The sequence below is a fragment of the Triturus cristatus genome, chromosome 6 (assembly GCF_964204655.1).
Source record: "Triturus cristatus chromosome 6, aTriCri1.1, whole genome shotgun sequence".
NCBI classification, from domain to species: Eukaryota; Metazoa; Chordata; class Amphibia; order Caudata; family Salamandridae; genus Triturus; species Triturus cristatus.
Window position 1 is genome coordinate 234,586,506 of NC_140589.1, and position 18,152 is coordinate 234,604,657.

At 44.6% G+C, this 18,152-nt stretch overlaps 1 protein-coding gene across 2 annotated transcripts in view; it reads right to left on the reverse strand.

Annotated features, from left to right (window-relative positions):
- The window catches only part of LOC146816701 (protein FAM228B-like), a 230,424-nt gene that overhangs the window by 204,105 nt on the left and 8,167 nt on the right, over window positions 1-18,152 (reverse strand). The window contains exon 2 of one of the 2 annotated variants that reach the window (XM_085610590.1): window positions 15,212-15,259. The exons of the other annotated variant lie outside the window; for it this stretch is intronic. The gene's annotated coding sequence lies outside the window, so the exon portion shown is untranslated. The remainder of the gene's footprint in view (window positions 1-15,211; window positions 15,260-18,152) is intronic. 2 annotated transcript variants of the gene reach the window in all.

The window sequence follows — 18,152 nt, forward strand, 5'->3', positions numbered from 1 at the left end:
GGAATGGCTGAATATAAAGAAAGGTCCACCACCAGCCGCCTTCATCCAAAGGCCCCTGGGCATCATCTGATGACATCTAAGAAATAAACCATAGTTCTGTTCACCATCTCCTAACGGCCCCTGGTGCGGGTGAACTCCCCCTTCAAACCCTGCAGTGTTCACACTTGTGGGAGCAATTTTTAGGAGCCCCAGGGATTTCAGCGGTCAATGGGCTCAAACTCTAACAAAACAAAAAAAAAGTGTTTTGTCATGGATGCCCTTGGGCTTACCATACTGCTGGACCCAAACAGTGAGGTCGCGAGGTCCAAGCCTTACTCCAATGTGACGGTGTGGGATCGACACTCAGAACATATAATACAACTTAATAAATCACTGTCCTGTCAGTGCTATTACTTAACAAGAAAAAGTGCTTCAGTGAATTTAAAAAAGTATCTTAATCAAGACGTAATAAATACTACACATGGAAACGAAGAGAACAATAGGCTTATCATTATTTCGGAGGAAGAATCCAGCCAGCTCTGAATTTAGGCTGCTCCCAGCTGCTTACAGATAGTGGTACAAAATCGATGTGAAATTACATTAAACTGTTGCAAGGATTACAAGGTACAGCCTCAGTCGCTCTCCTAAACCTGAAGTAAGCTTGTCTTATGTTATGTAGTTGCTCCAGAACCTGTTACAGCTAGACTTGAACCACAGGTTTCTCTCGCAGCACATGTTTCAGCACCACTGTTGCTTGTAAATGCACTTTCATCCGTTCCACATGGAGACACCACTGATGATGCTGCAACCCTGCTGATTCATACGTGTCCCCCCCCCCCCGCCCCCCAAGATACCCAATTCTCACAGGTTAGTGCCAATGGTAAGTGGATGAGTTAGAAATCTTCTGACAGGTCCTAAAGGACGGATGGAAAAGGATAAAACATATGCCTATACTGAATGCCACATGGAAGTCTCGCGGCAGAAGCAAAAGTAGAAAAGTGTATCATCACAAACATGCAATTTGTAGATAGGATATGGAAAAAAAGAAAATGAAAAAACCAAGGACCAGGTGTCCACAAAGCCTGTGGCACTTTAAATGCAGCATTCGCAAGTGCAAAAACAGATAGGCAATGGACTAAAGGGACGCTGAAACCTGCAAAAGGGTGTGCCAATTACAATGTCCACAATAAGACTCCTTGCGAATCACTCCTTCAGAACATGGGCTGCTGGCAAAAGGGTGGAGCCAACAGCGAACCATGTCCACTGCATCATGACAATATTTTGGTTGGAGTGATGCATATTGCAAATCCAATATTGCAAATGTCTGCAGTGACAGAGGTCTGCTGTCCCTTGCGGGCCGCCATTATTGCCCTGGCAACCATTCCATATTATTATATGTGGGAATCCTGCCTTATTATTGTGCATGAGGCAAGATTTTTGTGAATCCTACTGTTAGACCCGCCAAACATTTTGCCTTCTCCCACCTTCTGTTTCCTGGAATTCATTTTGTTGGTTTTAGGACTGTGCACTTTATCACCGCTAACCAGTGCTAAATCAAAAGGAAATAAAAAAGGAACTTTTAAATCGCTTGAATGCCTGGGGGCGTCTTGGTGCTGCTATTGACTGAAATGCAAATAGGCATAAACTATTTAGTGAAAGACCAGGCTTTTAACGATTTCTTGAAAGAAGGATGGCTAGGGTGTAGATTCAGCTCAAGGGGAAGTGAGTTCCACAGTTTGGTCATGCCAACTATGAAACTTCAACCGCCCCAAAAGGCTCTTCGGAACTTTGGAACAGTGATGTATCTGGCTGAAGAAGAACAAAGCGCCCTAGACAGATTATACCAAACACATTTTTTCCTGAAATATTCAGGACCTGAATGATTAAGAGCCTTGAAGGTGATACAGAGGGCCTTAAATTCTATCCACCTTCTTATGGGCTGCCAGTGAAGCTTAACCAGCACCTGAAAGACAGATTGATACTTGAGAATCCCTAATAAAAGTTTGTGGAGGAATCTGTGCTGACCGTTAAAAAAAAAAAAAGAGCATTACAGTTATTCAATCTGGATAGGGCGAGAACAATCACTATCATTTTTGGACACCCAATGGACCAAAGGGACAGATTTTCCAAACCATCTTCAAAGTGAAGAAGACTGAGGAGATTACTGCATTGACCTGATCTCCAAATGACAATTTATTGTCAAATAGGATCCCAAGATTCCTAACCTTCATCACTGGGGTGGGGAGCGAGCCTAGCTCTTGTGGCCATCAACTAGGCATCCAGAAAGTAACATCGTTGCCTAGGAGAAGAACCTCAGTATTCCCGGAGTTTAACTTAAGGCAATTGGTTTTCATCCAATATTCATTTTGCCTCATACAGTTGTTAAATCTGATAGTATTATCTTCCAGATTAATGTATGCTGAGACCACAATTTGTATATCGTCTGCCTAAGAAATTACTGAGAATCAGGAAGATTTGATGAGTCTAGCCAGAGAGGAGCCCTGAGGCACCCCAAAAGGCAGATGGAAAGGGTCAGAGGCAAATTCACCTATAGCGACAAATTGTTCCCTCCCAGACAAAAAGGATTTCAGGAGGGAGTGGGCAGACCCTCTAATAACCAAGTTAAAAATATGGTCAATCGATTTGTCATGATTGACTGTATCAAATACCGCTGAGAGATCCAATAATATAAGAACGGCCTTGCTACCCTTATTTAGGGTAACCCTTAGGTCTTCTGAGGCAGCAATCAATGCTGACTCGGTGCTGTGTCCATCTCTGAATCCGTATTGTGTGGAGTCTAGTAAGTTATTGGTTTCAATAAAGGTGGCCATTTCAGAATTAGCTGTTTGTAAGTCTCTCTCTCCAAGAGGTCGTCGTTTTTTCTCAACTTACATTCCTGCCTCCTGGACACCTGTTTATGGGCACCAAGTTCCTCCGAGAACCAGGGTTCCGTCGGTCTATTTCTCCGCTTAATACTTGTTTTTTTAGGGACAAGTGAGTCTACAGCTGAATCTACCCAGGTAGAATAAGTAGCTATCCAGGTCTTTGACAGCAATGGGCTTGTAGTTAGATAACATCTCATTAAATGACAGCAAGTCAATTTTGTGTCAAGCTCGGCCCTTAGTGGCCATAGGGGCAGTAGTACCTCTTGGCTGTTGGTGGATTATATTAATGTCAAAAATAACTGCTCTGTGGTCCCACCAACATAGCAGTAAAGAGACCGTGACATTAAGAAGGGGATCGTACGTAAAAATTCTGTCCAGCGTATTGCCTGTGACATGAGTGGGTGAAACCACTTGCAGGAGCAGATCAAAACTGGTCATTGTACCTACTAGAAACACCGTTTCTTTATCTGCATTGTTCTCTAGGTCCCCCACAGCTGTAACATTTGCCAAATTCGTACTTAACTGAAGTAATGGACTAAAAGTCTGTGGCAGCTTGGAGACTTACAAATTACAACTCAATTACCTTGGTGTCTGGTTCACCGAAGGGGACAAACTGGCGGCCCAACTAAGGCACCTCAAACACCAGCATCATCCACAGCCTGAAAGGCCCAAGCAACCTCTTACAAAGCCCAACTGCTGATCCAATGCTGAAAGTCTTAAGAGTAAAACAGATCCCGGATCTTAAATACGGCCACTTAGCCTTTCCTAGTGCCTTCAAAATACTTCTTAAGAACTTCCAGATTACCATGTATAAGAAAAGGTTGAGACTGCAGCTGGGTCTCGGGAGCCTAGACCTTGTGTGTCATGGGGAATTAATAAAATACTGCATGGGGGCCCCAGAGCTCTCCCTCAAATTTCATCTTAAATCAATCTTTGAAGGAGAGGGCACCCCATGGCAAAACCAGTTAGCAAAGGCAATTGCGGTCTGAACATTGTGGCTGCTAACTTGCACACCCAAGAAATACCATACTCAGCCTGGAAAAAAGCTGTGAACAGGCAGGTAATGCAAACCTCTTTCGAGGGGGTTATTGAAAGGCTACGGTCCAGCTCCACTACTGAATCATTGGATGCATCCTACACAGGGCCAGCTCTAGGGCGGTGCGACCGGTGCCACCGCACCGGTTGCTGACTCTTCCAGGGGGCACCGCATTTGGAAGTATTTGATGGCTTTAAATGCACCTGCCGCTGCATTGCTGGCCTCCAAAATTTTCATACAAAATAAAAATGTCAAGATAACACTGTGATTAATGTTCTTCCTGGAGAGAGAAGGAGTTTTGTCAAGTGGAAGGTTTAACACATTTTATGGTAGCACAGAGAGTTAATGTGCCTGCTGCAAATAATGTGTACCATGCAGATCATAAAGTGCATATAGTTTAAAAAGGTCAGTGCTTTTGTCAGAGAGATCCTTTTCTTACTAGCAGTGTAGATGTTAAAATCCGAACATGGAACAGTGAACTAATAACTATCATCAAAGAGTTGCATGAAAACTGTAAGGTATAGATTGGAGCATTATGATGTTTTCCTCCGTCTTTCATTATTCTAGAGTTTCAAAAAGGGTTCATTTTGGTAAAAAAAAATCCTTATTATTAAATGTAACCCCCAGCCATGGGCTTATGTTTTAAATTCTGAGTCTGTGCTTCTCCAGACCAGGCACTCTTAAACTATATTGTCTACCAGTATGGATGACATGTGACTCACCTTGTAGTCTTCTGGCTTATGTAACATTTGCTAATTTACACACATATGATTAATTGTCTCAGTGTAATGTGTTTGTGATGTAAAGTGCTTTGACACCCTACACTGGTATAGATGGCACTATATAACTAATTAAATACATCTGAAAGAGAGGTTATAGAGACTTGATGGGGCACTCTTAAAGGGTGGTAGTGAGGGAGTCTGTGGGGGGCTCCAACAAACATTGTCACACAGGGCACCACCAGCGCTAAAGCCGGCCCTGATCCTACACAAAGGCCCAGCCCTACTTTCAACAAGCACTCTCGGCCCAGGTACGCAGGAAAATAGTCTACATGAGGCTCATCGACTTGCCAATTTCTGACTTTAACCCTGCCTGGCGCAGAGGCAACCACATGCAGGTTATGCAACTGCCGCATAGAATCTTGGCTCCATTTGCTGTGCTGCTGCCCTAAACTGGCCTATGATCATCACCGACTGCTTCTTCCTCTGTTCCGGGCCAACGGCATCAGACGGTGCAGAGAGGCCTCGGATCCGTGCTTTACTGACAACACGTAACTAGACTGGGGAAATTCACAGACTCCATCTGACTCACACTCAACGCCCCCACTGGGTGACACTGGCTTTTCTGTAGTGCATTATAAGGTCTTTATTCATCCCCCAGGGGTCGCAGGTCCCCCTCCCCCGCTGACTACTGCAAGGGCCACATGTAAAGCCCCCTTAGTCCCCGTGGTCTTGCGCACCACAAGATGACTATTTTGTACCGGCTATCTCCCTGCAGTATCTTTGTGGGCTTTACCCAGTGGGCCGGGACATTAAACCAGCCCAGAGTAACACCCTGATGCTCCCATTTGTTAACCCCTTCGGTGCTCATGATGGAATGGTTCCGTCATGAGCACCAGTGCTCCTGTGCTCATGACGGAACCATTCTGTCATGAGGACAGGGGCACGAAATCACTCTGCTGCAAACAGCAGAGGGATTTCCATTTTTTGGGGGGGCCTCGAGAGGTGGGGGAAGAGCTTCCCCAACCTCCCAAGGCCCTTCACACATTTTCACTATAATGACGATCGCGCGCATGGCGCGCTGTCGTCATTAGACTGAAAACAAAACTTAGTTTCAGTTTCAGTGCTCGTTGGGCTATCTCAGCCCCCCGAACACCGAAACACTTGGGAGAGGTATCGTTGGAAAGGGGAGAGGATCCCTGCTTAGGGGATCAACCCATGAGAGCGATCCCCAAGCAGAGATCTACCCATTAGCACCAGGGACCGGCCCCTTGGGCAAGGGCCTTTGCTCCCCCCATATTTTTTTTTGGGGCACAACAGTCTTTCTGCACCCCTGGGGGGCAGATGGAGGCAGTAGCCTCCAATCTGGCCCCCCTGGAGGGGCGGAAAGCCCACTAGAAACCAGGGATTTTTTTTTTTATTGACATTGGGGTGTGGGCTGCCCAAAAAGAAAAAAGGGCATGGCAATGCCCCCACCCTCCCAGAGAAATGTCAGTCTTTCTGCCCCCCCACACCCCCCAGGGTGCAGACTAGGACAGCAGCCCCCAATCAGCTCCCCGGGGGAGCACAAAGCCCACTAGAAACCATGGATTTCTTTTTTATTGATGTTGGGGTGGGGGCTGCCCAAATGGGCATGGAAATGCCCCACCCCAGTGAAATTCCAGTCTTTCTGCCCCCCATGGGGGCAGATGGGGACAGTAGCCCCCAATCTTCCCCCAGGGGGGCACAAAGCCCACTAGAAACCTGGTATTTTTTCTTTATTGACGGTGGGGTGGGGGCTGCCCAGAAAGGGCATGGCAATGCCCCCCCCCCCAGAGAAATGCCAGTCTTCCTGCACCCTCAGGGGGCAGATGAGGCAGTAGCCCCCGTTCTGCCCCCCGGGGGGCAGAAAGCCCACCAGAAACCAGGGCCAATGCCCCCCCCCCCCCCAAAAGAAATGCAACAGTCTTGCCCGAAGGAACCTTTGAAACCCACACATTTCTGAAAACTAGAGACCCAGGGGAGTCCAGGGAGCTATGGCATGCTTGGATCCCCCAACGTTGCCCTACACAGAATCCCCAGCAAACCTCATATTTTGATGAAAAAAAAATCACATTTTTGTCAAATTTCTGTGTGGGAAAGTTCTGGAATCTATGTGGATCCACAAATGTCCTACCTCCCAGCGTTCCCCCAGGTCTCCTGCTAAAAATGGTACCTCACTTGTGTGAGTGGGTCAAGTACCCGCAATAGGCAAGGGCCCAAAACGTATTGAGGAGACATCAAAGTTACCTATCACAGGGGGGCGGAGCTTGCTCGCGACCAAGATGGCCGCTTGAGCCATGTCATCGTCTCACCATCCGACATTTATCCGACAGCCTAGCACACTAACCTTATCATCCTGCGGAGGATTGCTCATCGGAACACGCAGAGACTTCAAGGGCTGCACTCCGGTTCCCCGGCGATCGGGGACGGCGAAGTTACGACGCCCTGACGGCGTCTGCCTTGCAGGTCCTCGATCCCCGGAGAGACCCAGTTCCGCCCTCCATCCCAAATCAGCTCCCAAAATAAACCATCTAGGCCTGCGTACCATACGGGCCAGATCATCACAGGCATGTTCACAAGGTAATTTAAAAGCCTAGGAAGCATGATCATTTTAGATAGTGATATGCAGGCATTTAGGAGCAGTTTCAGCAAGCGCCAAAATTGGACACGTGTTAAGGGATTTCATGACCGGGTTCAGGTTGCCATCCCTCAGGTCTTCCACAGTGTGGAATACTTGTATGCCTAGGAATTTGAAGGAGCGGGGAGACCAGGTCAGGTCCCTAGGCAGGGCCTCAGGGCACTGATAGTCACTCACTAGGGGGAAGATGTGGGTGTTTGTTTTGTTTAGCTTAGCCTTGCCAATACAGAATATTCCACAAGGAGGGCCAATACCCGCTTCACCCCCTGATTTCCATCTCCCAAATACAGCAGCAAGTCGTCGGCATAAAGGATATGATATGGTTTCTTGCTCCAATGTGCATGCAGTGTTGCCTCTCCCGTCGTCGAAAGAGTTCTGCTAGTTGCTCAATGGCCAGAGTAAACAGGAGGGGGGATAGCAGGCACCCCTGTCTGGTACCTCTGTGGATGTCACACGAGTGTAATATCACTCCACCTGTCCTGACTTGTGCCACTGGATGGGAGTATAAGAGCCTCACCCACTTGATCCATCCACTCCCCAAACCCATCCGTTCCATTGTGGCGTACAAAAAGTCCCACCTCACAGAATCAAATGCTTTTTCCAGATTGACCGACATAAAAGGCCTCCGGGTAGAGGTCACGGTCAGGGTGATGCATGATATGAAAGAGCCCGCAAAGGTTTCCCGAAGTGGGCCTAGTTGGTGTGAAATCATTTTGGTCCTCATGTATGAGATGCGACATATGAGGTAAAAGTCACATGGCCAAGATTTTGCTCAGATCCCTAAAGTCTACATTCAACAGGGAGAGGGGACGGAACTCTGATGTGCGCACCACCACAGCTTTTTTTTTCATGATGGGGACTACCAATGCATCCCTGGTGGAAGCCGGCAACACGCCCTTGACCAGCGCCTCCATGTAAAGTGCCTCTAGTTTAGAGGCCAAGTGCTGTGTGTAGGCAGAATAGAACTCCACCGGCAAGCCGTCCGGTCCCGGGGTCTTCTAATTGCCCATCTCTTTAAGAGCCTCACGTACTTCTTGAGCTGTAACTGGTCCTGCTAGTCCCTCCCTTATCGCGGTGTCCAACGATCTCAATTCCAGGGGTGCTAGCAATTCAGTCATAGTGTCCCATGGCTGTGCTTGCGGTGGTCCGTACAATTTCTCATAGTAAACATGAAATGCCTCATTTATGTCCTTAGGGGAGTGCAGCACTGTCCCTTCTGCGGACATGATCCAAGTAACGGGTGAGCCCCTGGTTTCAGTACGCACCAACCATGCCAGCAATCTAGCTGCCCTGCCCACCCCCTTATGCACTCATGCCTAGTATTTGCGCAAATCCAAGCAGGTCAGCCGTTCCAAGGCCTTGTTGTACGCATCCCTCGTATCATCCTGTGAGTTATGGGTCTCAGTGTCATTCGGTAGTCTGTTGCCCCGGCCATGCAGGTCGGTCCCTAGCTTGATGAGCTCTCCCATCAGTTATTTTCTGAACCCCACCATCTGACCCAAACAGTGCCCCCTCACCACCACCTTAAAGGCTTCCCATTCTACCATCCTAGAAGTTGTCGTACTCTAATTAAGCTGGAAGTACTCGGAAACCGCTGTCTGTAGAAAGTCTCTAAAGCACTCATCTTCAAAAAAATGCAGGGTCAAGGCGCCACATGGAGTCATCGTGGGTTCTGCCAGAGGGCGAAAGCACAGTTGTAATGGGTTGTGGTTAGATAGTGTGCGTCCCAAATATTCAATATGCATCAAGGTGGGGCCTACGTGGACCGAACATAGAAACATATCTAATCTGGTGTGTAGGCTCTATAGATGAGAGTAGTAAGAGTAGTCTTGCAGTAGCCCATGTTGTACTCCCCTTGTTATCTTGGAGACCAGCGTGCCATGCAGTGGGGGCGTCGACCTGTCCAACTCTATATCCGCTACGCAGTTAAAGTCTCCCCCAATAAGGTTGTTCATACCGATAGATGAGAGGGGGATAGACAGGTTCCTAAGATATTGCAGCTGATTCTGGTCCAGGGCATAAATACTCCCCAGTGTGAGCACTCTACCCAACAACCTGCCCCGCACCAGTACATATTGACCGTCAGGATCTATTAGGGAATGCTCCACCTCGAAATGCGTGCCGGACCTGATCCACAATAGGGCATCCCTCGAAAATGCAGAATAGGAGGTGACGTACAGTTGACCTTACCCCCTATGTCTCAACCGGGCCCCCTCTAATGACGTGAGATGGGTCTCCTGCAACATTACTATGAGTGCCCCTACGAGAAATGTAGCTATTGAATTTATGATGCTTTGCCGCCGATCCTATCCCTCTCACATTCCAGGATAACATTTTCACCTCATAATGCAATTGTCTTACACTCAACATGGTTGTGGGCTTGGACCCCCTCAACCCTCCAACCCCACCTCCAACCCAACCCCCTCTACAAGAACAGTACAAGTCCCCTGAACGATTGCCAAACACCCCAAACAAGTAACTCCCCATCCCCAGGGCAGCCTCACAACAGCTGACCACCCAAACCTGTGAAACAAAAGCATTAATCCATGCACCCCAAACACCCCAAAGATTCCTCCGCTGATCCCAGCTCTCCCTTGCGATGGGCCTCGCATCAAGAAGACCAGAACAGGAGGCCATTCCTTGTCCATCTTCATGGCCAGGGCTTGGAACACCCTCCCTCTCCACCTCCAACAGACACCAACTCTCTCCAAGTTCCTGAAGGACCTCAAGACCTGGCTCTTCAACAAATCACAGTGATCATCCTGGAGCTGTGCGACCTGTCCCCCCCCCCCCCCCCAGCGCCTTGTGACCCTTGCGGGAGAGTAGTTGCGCTTAACAAACCTGTGATTGATTGATTGATTAATAGTAGTGGCCTTCCCTAGTATCCCGGCTGGGGCGATCTGATCGGGGGTAGGCTATGTAACAATGTACCTGTATCTTCCCTTCAAGCCAACTACCCAAAATCAATAGTGGCCAGAGTCCAGTCCGTGGCTCCAGACCAGGAGGATGTCAACTCCCTATAGCATACACATGGTTTACTTTAGAGTCTTTCTTCCAATTGATTGTCAATGGCGCAAGCGTAGCGGTTAGCCCGCATATACTTTTAGGACAATCACCACGCTTGCTTCTTTATTTGCACTTGACTCTGGAAACTCACTGAAGTTTTGTAATTATTGCTGTGTATGTATACGTTATGTATCCAAATAATCTTGGGGTGTTTATTATCTTTTACCCTTTCAAGATGGCGACCCCCATAATGTATGTTTTGCTGTGAGAGTCCTTCTTCTAATTAATTGCCAGTGATGCAAACGCCGGGGTCAGTCCGTATATATTCGGGACCATCATGGCGCCCGTCTACTTACTCGTACCTGACTTTAGAACTTTACAGGAGTACTCTCCTTTCATCAGGTATGACACTTTGGATTTTTGAATGGATACTTTTATCTTCTGTATGAATGTCTCATCCGACTTGGAGACTTGCCTTATGGCAATGTAATGTGCTGCGGTTTTATTTTGAGGGCACATGAACACTTGTTAACGATATACTGTTGATTTATTTAATGGTGATTTGCCGCGTAGTTGACTCGTATATGGGCTCATGATGTTAGTTTGATATCCATTCCGCTTGTTCATCTGATTTTGATTTCAGCCCTTATCGGAGCACTCTCCGTCTACTAGAAACGAGACTTGTATTTGAAAATAATAGTTCCACTATTACAGTTCGTTCTGGTTTCTCCAATTGAGAGAATTTTTGTTACTGGCGATTATTGTGGGATCGAATAGAGGGTACATAAACTTTACTTAACGAAACATTGTCGAGGTATGTTTTTGTCGAATTATGTCTTACGATAATACTGATATATATGTTCCATCTACAGATTATTTATTGTTTCATTGAAAGTATACGCCGATTGGGACATATCCTTGGAATTACACTTGAGGTACTTCTAGTATTCGTTTCTGTACTTGAAGCATTATGTTCTAAGATAAACATCACTGAACTTAGATTATTGGAGGTATTTTCTTGTATGGGGAGCCCCAATATTAATCGTGGCATCCCCTTGATATTTTACGATTTTTTTCCTTGGCTTTTATACTGATGCTCTTTTATATATATGGTTCCAATATCAGCTCTTATTTATCTTTTAGAATTCGATGAATATTGATTGAATTACTTATTTTACTTTTGACGAATTCTCTTTATATTACACACTACTGAGCTAAATATAAATTTCTTTTGGTGAGTGCCATTTGCCATTCATATGTAGTTTGCTGTTCTTTGTAAAGATTCAATAATCTTATAATAAACAGTATATTTAATTTGACACGAATATGGGAGATTGGAGTGGTTTTCATAATCTCTACATTTAGACTTATTCTATCCTGTTTGCCTCCCATGATTGGTTAGGACTCTATAGGAGATGCACAACGTGGGTTTGCGACTCGGTTTAATTTATTATTTATTCTTTTATCTTTTCACTTTTCCCTACTCTTGTTTCTGTTCATGCCTCTACGGACAACACTATCAGATAGGTTTCATGCACTATTTTTCTTTTTTATTTCTATTCACAAATTTTTTTTTCTCAATTTATTTAAATACACTATTGGGTTTATAGTGTTTTTCACTGGGTATAGGCTTATAATTCCCTATTCCCAACTTCTTTGGGTCATTTTATATTATTTTCTGAAACATCTCACTTTTTGGTGTTGTTGCTAAATAAGATTTTATGTGTCTAGCAATAAACCATTGTCTGATCAGTGTAGCCCTGAGGAAGTCGTTTGGGCCATTTGCCCTCAGACGAAACACGTGTTGGCTGCAAACATCCTTGGTCTGTGTGTAAAATACGATTTTCTATGCAAAACCCTTGAGGGGAGATCCTGACAACAGAGTTAATAAAGAAGAACACATCTGATACCCATGGATTGGACTCTATCTTTGCATAATCGCTATTCTTATTTTGGATACTGATTCCCTTTTGCTCGGGAAGAACTCATTGTCTTTATACTTATCTTTGGTTACTGTTTGCAACCAAGGATCTTGGGATTCAAGTGGCTGTTTTCCCTTCTGTTCCCTTGAGCATCTTGTTTACTTACTTTTCACCTTAACTAATGTTGATGTTGCGCAAATGTAACCTAGCCACGGTTCGAAGTTTTTTTGTTGTCCTTAGGTTGTGCTGCATATCAATAGTACTTTACATGTAATAACTTATGATACAATGAGCTCTAGACTAGAATGAGAAAGGGTCGCAGAAGACCTTTTTAAGAACATTCACGCTGGGGTACCTATCAATAGAGCAGTTACCCAAGGAGCCCCGAGACCGAATGAGGGTCTTAGAGCTAAATTTGTGCGACTGGAACGACTTAGAAAATTCGAGACCTCCAAATGGTGGGATGGCGCAACCCTCAAACAGTACATCAAATTAAATAGAGTTCCAAGAGGATTGCGGGCACACATTTTTCCAACTGGCGACGATTTGGAGGCTGATTTACTCTTAATTTGGGAAAAAGAGCTGAATGACAACAGCATGAGGTTAATGAATATTCTGATTGAAAATGCTGACCGTAAAGTCGCAAAGACAGCCTTGGAAATAGACTCATTGGAGAAGGAGATCACTGACCTTAAACTGAAAGAGCCCACTAAGAAATTTTTTGTAATTTTAGAAGAAATAATGGCCAAATTTGAGGAGGTTATTAAACAGCGTAAAGCCCGTAAATTAAGGAGGGACGAGATTGACTATGCCACTGGTAGAATTTTTACCTTTGCGAAAAAATTTGATGATATTATTAAGCATGATCAACCAAAATCAGGTACTAATACGCCAGTGGTAAGCATTACCAGTGCTAGCTCCTCTGGCAATATATCCAGTAGTGGGGATGAGGGCCCCAGTAGTGGACCCATGGTGACACTTCCTGATAATTATTTTTTAAAGGAAGTACAACGTATCAGAATGGGCAACAAAGGGAACGAGATGAGACCGAGACAGGACATGAAAGGAAAACCAGGAGGGGGAAGAGGGGAGGAAGAGGAAATAAAGGAAAGAGAGAGAGTACATACCAGGTCTTGGAACAAGAACAGGTAATGGACACAGGACGTATAAAGAATGTACAGGTAGTTAACTTATCGAGTAAAATTCTACCCAAGGATCTTATCACAGCACTTCAAACGGGAATGAACTATTGCCCCACCTGGATATATGATGTCACTAATGTCAAAATTGATGTATTCAAATTTGTGAGACAACTAAAATTAAAAACGTTTTTCGAGCAAAATCTGAAGCCTTATGTCTCTAAAGTATGTGATGAGACTACTGGGGATGTATCAATTCATGATGTCCTTAATGTGACCACTCTTTTATCCCTAAATGAAGATGCTGATGCACCAGTCAATGTTCGTGATGTGGCCTCCGATTTAGACCACTTGACTAATCTTAGTATTGATAGTGGCCTCAAGAACAAGTCCCGTTGGACCCCCCCAACTCACTAGTGGGAATAATATTGACCTTTTTCATTAGAAAGTCAATTTGGAGATAGACAGATGGGATAAACGAATGATTACCACCAAATATACACCTAAATCGCTGAATTTGTCTTATAAAGAACGTAAAGCACTTGAAGATCTATCTAAAGATACAGATCTTATAGTTCGAGAAGCTGATAAGGGTGGAAATATGGTCATAATGGACAAACTTAAATATGATGAGGAGATTCTATCACAACTCAATAATGACACCTGGTACAAAAGAATTGACAACAATCCAATGTTTGATATAACCAGACTTTTGAATTCTAAACTGCTTAAATGGCACGAATATGGCCTTTTATCTCCTGAGGAACTCTTGTTTCTTAAGACAGATAAACCCAGATATCCATGTATGTATTCCCTCCCAAAAATCCACAAAAACCTAAATAATCCACCAGGCAGAGCTATAATATCCGGAATTGGAGGCCCCACTGAAAGAATGGCGGAGTTTGTGGATACCTTTTTACAAATTTATGTTTACAATCTTCCCTCATACATCAGGGATACCAAACATGTCTTAAATATTCTTAATGACCTCACATGGGATCATGATATGAGATTCGTCACAATGGACGTTGTCTCACTGTATACCAACATTTCACATGAATATGGTATCGAGGCTTTGAAACACTTTTTGTATCGACGTCCAATAGAACTCTTTGAGCATTCTGAGATGTTGATCGAAATGTCATCATTAATCCTTAGAAATAATGCTTTTATTTTTAATGGGGAATGGTACCTGCAGACCTGCGGTGTGGCGATGGGTTCCAGGTTTGCTCCGTCTCTTGCATGTCTCTTTATGGGATGGTTGGAGGCGGAGCATATTTGGGGCCCATCGGGTGCTAAATGGCATGATTCCATTCTATACTATGGACGTTACATTGATGACTGCTTAATCATCTGGACTGGCAGTAGTGAGGACCTTACAGATTTCTTTCAGTACATGAATACCAATATCTATAACATGACCTTTACCATAACATGTGACTCAGAAAGCATCATTTTTCTTGATCTTGAACTATTTCATGAGGATGGGAAAATACAAAGCAAAATGCACCGGAAAACTACAGCGTGTAATTCGCTTCTCCATGCTAATAGTGCCCATCCGAAGAGTCAAATCAATGTTATACCCTTCGGCGAAATGCTGAGGGCCCGCAGAAACTGTAGCAGAAATGAGGACTTTCGTGAACAAGTGAAGGATATTGAAGGTAGATTTCTCGCTAGAGGCTACTCAGAAAAAACTATTCGCAAGGCCAAGAATAGGGCCATGCAAATTACTAGGTCTGACACTTTGAAAAGTACTCCATACAAAGACAAAAAAGAAACCAAGTCCTTAATAAGATTAGTGACCAATTACCATCCTTGGTCACATAAGTTATATGCGATTCTTAAAGACAATTGGTCCCTACTTACTGCGGAGAGATCCTTGGAACAATATATCCCCAAATCTCCCAGTATTACCTATAGGAGAGGGAAGACAATTCAGAGCATCATTAGTCCGAGTTACCCCAAACAAACACCAACTAAGAATACATGGCTTGGTATACTTAATATTGGTTCTTACACATGTGGAAACTGTAGCATGTGCAAATTTATCAAGAAGGGATTAAAAGATTTCAAATATAATGGATCACGTAAATTCCAAATCTATGATCACATTGATTGTCTAACCAAGTACGTTGTCTGTGATCCAGTGCAAGTGCAGCAAGATTTATGTGGGTAGCACCATTTGCCCCCTTAAGGAACGTATGGCAGAGGACTTTCGTGCCCTAAAAAACATTGATATCAGATACCCAATAGGCAGTCATGCATCCACATGCCAAGAACGAGGATCCTCATTAGGATTTCTCTTTCATGGTATTGAAACTGTGAAGACCGATCCCAGAGGTGGCGAACTAAGGCTACGTCAATGCGAAGCACATTGGATTTCTAGACTACGTGCAGTTGAACTTGGAATTAATGTCGACCACGAATTTCACTATTTTCTTGATACATAAATATAAGCTATCTGTGGTCCATTTAATTCCTTTTCTGTGTTTACTATGTTATCTTAACCCATATGATCTGGACCATTTGCTACAATACACAGTTGCCGATTAACCAGAATGTCAATGATTGGGGTATCCACTGCTTTCGATTTGAATTACCTTTCTATCTGCAGCAGAAAGATAGCATATTCCCTTATTGTATCTATTGCCAAAATACTGTTTTTTTGCATTTGGGTATCCTTTATGGTTTCTGGTTGGGATTGATCCTGCGGCTAATGTACTGTACCTATATTCATGATAATTGCAATTGGATCAATATAAGATTTTCTATGCTTGATCACTATATATTGAACCTATATGTTGACGCTTTTTTCCCTTGTAACTCGATCTGTTATCTGGTTATGTCCGACTCTCTTCTTGGGACGTTTGGCTCTATTTTCATTATATTACCTTGAACCCCAAACATAGGTGGTTCCTCTCCTCTAAACATGAAGATTCTTCTTTCTCCACTGTGCTTTTTACTGACTGTACTTTGTGACGCACTGGTGGTCTTTCGATGCTGTCTGGACACACAATTTTTTGTGCACTGCAGTATGATTTAGGTTTCACTCTCATGAGATGTTTTTTAGTTGATGAGTTGTTTCACCTAAGGAATAGGATATACTATAATAACATGGATACTTAGTTATCCGTTATCTCTTTACAATTATTGCTACACACACACACATGTTGTCCATTTCGATTACTATCGAGTCTTTACCATTCATTATCCTCTGAAGATGGCGACTCACAATACACACGGTTTACTTTAGAGTCTTTCTTCCAATTGATTGTCAACGGCGCAAGCGTAGCGGTTAGCCCGCATATACTTTTAGGACAATCACCACGCTTGCTTCTTTATTTGCACTTGACTCTGGAAACTCACTGGAGTTTTGCAATTATTGCTGTGTATGTATACGTTATGTATCCAAATAATCTTGGGGTGTTTATTATCTTTTACCCTTTCAAGATGGCGACCCCCATAATGTATGTTTTGCTGTGAGAGTCCTTCTTCTAATTAATTGCCAGTGATGCAAACGCCGGGGTCAGTCCCTATATATTCGGGACCATCATGGCGCCCGTCTACTTACTCGTACCTGACTTTAGAACTTTACAGGAGTACTCTCCTTTCATCAGGTATGACACTTTGGCTTTTTGAATGGATACTTTTATCTTCTGTATGAATGTCTCGTCCGACTTGGAGACTTGCCTTATGGCAATGTAATGTGCTGTGGTTTTATTTTGAGGGCACATGAACACTCGTTAACGATATACTGTCGATTTATTTATTTATTTATTTTATTTAAAGATTTGTAAAGCGCCTGGTGACCCGGAGGCATCCCCGCACTGTGAGAGCTTGAAATTGGCCAAGAGGGGAGGAAAAAACTTATTTAGGGAAAAGCAGAGTTTTGAGCTGCTTGCGAAAACGCAAGTAGCAGGGTTCCAACCGCAAACTGCGGGGAAGCGAATTCCAGCGTGTGGCTGCCTTTACGGAGAAGCGACGGCCTCCAGTACGCACCTTCCTAAACTTGGGGACATTTGCCAGTCGCTCATTGTCCGAGCGCAGAGATCTCGAGGCTTTGTACGGGGTAACCATATCTCCTAGGATCGAAGGGCCTTGTCCATTGAGGAGCTTGTGAGCGATGCACATTGCCTTAAACTCGATCCTCTCTCGCACTGGCAACCAGTGGAGAGCCTTAAGCGCAGGTCTGGCAGAGGTTCTGGAAGGAAGACCCATCAGCATCCGGGCAGCCGCATTTTGGGTTCGTTGTAGCTTGCCCAGAGTAGCTTCAGGGGCTCCTAAATAGACAGCATTGCTGTAGTCCAATCGTGCAAGGACCAGTCCTTGAACCAGGAGTTTCCTGGATTGAAGGGGAAGCAGAGGAAGGATCTTGCGGACTGACCGCATAAGTCCAAAGCAGGTTCCAGCTGTTTTAGTTGCCTGGGTTTTCATTGATAAGTCCGGTTCGAGCCAGACCCCAAGACTCTTGATTTCTTTCTTGGGGGCGGGTACCTCACCCATAATATCGGGCCAAACGGATGATGGAATTGCTGACCACTTCTTGCCCATCAGCATAACTTCTGTTTTGGACCCATTAAGTTTGAGTGAGGACTCGCACATCCAGAGATGGATTTTCTGGAGGCAGTGCAGGAGATTATCTGGGCATTGATCAAGATGTGAGAGAGAGACGACCAATTGCGTGTCGTCCGCATAACTCACAATCTTGATGCCGAAGGGGGCAACTACATCCTCCAGAGGGGCCATATATGCGTTAAAAAGAGTGGGATTAAGTGAGGAACCCTGGGGAACCCCACTTGTCAAAGGA